The sequence below is a fragment of the Humulus lupulus genome, chromosome 3 (genome assembly GCF_963169125.1).
Source record: "Humulus lupulus chromosome 3, drHumLupu1.1, whole genome shotgun sequence".
Taxonomy (NCBI): domain Eukaryota; kingdom Viridiplantae; phylum Streptophyta; class Magnoliopsida; order Rosales; family Cannabaceae; genus Humulus; species Humulus lupulus.
This window is the reverse complement of record NC_084795.1, coordinates 138931701-138934986: the sequence shown is the minus strand read 5'-3', so window position 1 is coordinate 138934986 and position 3286 is coordinate 138931701.

Sequence of the window (3286 nt, the reverse complement as noted above, 5' to 3'; positions counted from 1 at the left end):
GATGATCCAGAGGGAGCAGGAAGCTGATCGGAGGCACCAGGAAGCTGCTGTGGCCTTGGAGGCAACTACCCAATTAGCCCAAGCTAACGCTGAAGCTACTGCTTAGGTGATGAGGGAGGCTCAGGCCAAAGCAGCAGGGATGCAAGACATTAGTAATAGGAAGTCCTAAGGGAGGATTTGAACCCTAAGGATGCTCTCAGAGCCACTTTCCCAGAGATAGGATGAAGAGGCGCTGTCCAAGATTGCCTCCTCCATGACTAAGAAGAATAACATTTCCTCTAGGAGTAAGAGTGTTACCAACCTGAAGGCCCCATCCTAGGGGGACAGACGAAATGACACAGGAGAGGAAGGTCAGACATCTGAGAGGCGTGACAAAAATGGAAGTGGTCGCTCAAAGTCTCAAAGTCATGCAGGAGGAGAGGCTCTAGGGCAGGATCGCACTGGCAAGGGCAAGGCGGACCTACCACCCCTACACCCTCAGTCTCACAAAGGAAAGAATCGATGAAAAACACCAATACCATGTTCGATAGGCTTGGGAAAGATGCACAACCTCAAAATCTGTGGGAAGTCATCAACATGAGAATCAACGCTCAGGAAGGGGTACCGGGGACGTCTACCCCACCTGGAGCAACGATCCCACCAGCAGTACAGGCTCAAATAGATGCACTCACCACAAATGTTCAGGGCTTGACAAAGAAACCTTCTGATATCAAGCTGACTCATCGAAGTGGGAGTCCCTTCAGTGCCAAGATCCAAGCTGCTCAGCCACCACCGAATTACAAGACCCTGAAACTTCCAACATACACTGGGAAGGAGGACCCAGTGCGATGCATTGGAAAGTTTGAGGATCAGATGGAGTGTAATGACCCAACTAATTCTAAGACCTTTGGCCATTAAAACTACTAGACATAGCCACTATTTTTTAGAAAACATACATAAGAAATAATCGTAATTTTATTAAAAACTCCAAAGTAAATACTGAAATACATACTTGAGTGATATAAGATCCCATTGTTTTAAAATAAAACATAACTTTAAACTAAATGAAATTATTTACAAAGCTAAATGCGAAAAATACATAAAGAAACACAATTTAAAGAGACTAAAAATAACGTCGTCCCCGAATCGTTCACGCAGTCCATCGAATCCCTTCATCCTTAAATACACAAACCAAGCTACCAAGAATCCTTTCGCCGCCATAACTATTTTCTTGCATACATAAAAAATAAAGGAATGAGCCTAATACCCAGCAAGGAAAAATCTACTAACACATATAAGCATATTCCTAAAACTATATCATAAACATATACTATAAAACATATATTCTATAAACTACAATGGCCATCATACCTCTTTGGGCTTGTTAACTATGCAAGTCATATGCCCATAGATTTGTGGGGCTTGCTAGCCAAGTAAGTCATATGCCCATAAATTATTGGAGCTTGCTAGCTAGACAAGTCATATGCCCAAGGACTATTTACTATACATAATGTAAACATAACATAACAATCATAAGATAACATAACATAAGCATATCATATAAACATATAGAATTCTATCATATTTTTCCTTACCAACACCGGGATTTTTGAGAACAAGGACGAGATTTGGAACACTCCTAAAACCAACAACAAGAATAGTGAGTATTTCTAAAGAAAAGAGATGGAAAGAAGAGAACTAAACTACGAAGAGGAAACTTACCGAAAAGAAACATTAAGTTCAAAGAACTTGAATACCTAACCAAGAATTTAAACAACAAGTTAGGATCTGAATGAAACTAAAGAAAACTACAGAACCATATAGAAATGAACTTAAGAATAAGAATACCTTTGGATGTACTAGAACCGATCTACACCTCGATATTGAAAACACACTCTAAATCTCACTTCCCAAGTGTTTATAAAACTTAAGATGATAAAGCTTTTATCCCAACCCATGTGTTTATCACTCTGTAGTAACCCTAGCAGCTTGAAGGCTCTGAACACAGCTTGAAGAATGAGAAAAATGGCTGGGTACTAGGTCCTATTTTTAGAGTTCAAGGAGTGAACTATCCCCTTTTAGCTTGAATAAAAATAATGAGTATTAATTGAAAAATATTTGAATATTCGTTCAACAGGTGCTGAAGACTCGGTCAAAATGTTCAGAGGCTAGTCAAGAGGTTAAGGAATGAATAAAGCTCGGTTCCAACAATGTTTGAAATTATGGCCCTAGGGCCGATATATCACCCATCATAGGCGATATATCGCCTGGCCCTATGTCCTGAGTGCTCGTTGTTTTGTTTGTGTGAAGTTGACGTGTTTTTCGTATTCCCCGTGTGGCGATACATCGGCTCCTATGCTGCGATATATCAGCATACGTGAATATATTAAACACGTAATTGCACTTTTTCAGAACAATTTGAATTGATTAATCAGGTTTGATTGAGTAATATGAGATTCCAGCAAGTTCTGGAACGGTATAGAGCTTCTAGAAACTTCTTTTTTTGAATTATCCACTTAAAATGCTTAAATCCTCAAATAAAAAAGATTGTGACAAATGTCATGGTCTTAATGGTCTTGGAAGATTCTAGAGCTTTCTCGAAATTTCTTTTATTTAAACTATAATTAAATCCTTAAATAAACATGCACACGACAAGTGTCATGATCTTATTAATTCTATCTAAACCTTATAGTATAATAAATGACATCTTTATAATCAGCTATATAATCAAACCTTATGTTATAATTAATATTTTTAAACTATAGGTTAAACTTATAAAATCTATGAGTGTTGCTACGAGTGTTCAACTAAGTCCCGACTTGAACCAAAATCCATAGTAACTATTACTACTACTAGCCACTACTACTACCAAAATCCACAGTAACTATTACTACTACTACTACTACTACTCCTACTACTACTGCTACTACTACTACTGCTACTACTACTACTACTACTACTCCTACTGCAACTGCTACTGCTACTGCTGCTGCTGCTGCTGCTGCTCCTGCTACTGCTACTGCTACTCCTGCTACTGCTACTGCTGCTACTGCTCCTGCTACTGCTACTGCTACTGCTACTGCTGCTGCTGCTACTGCTACTGCTACTACTACTGCTACTGCTACTGCTACTGCTACTGCTACTGCTACTGCTACTACTACTCCTACTCCTGCTCCTGCTACTACTACTACTGCTACTGCTACTGCTACTACTACTACTGCTGCTACTGCTATAGCTACTACTGCTACTACTACTCCTGGTACTGCTACTACTGCTACTACTACTGCTACTACTACTGCTACTGCTA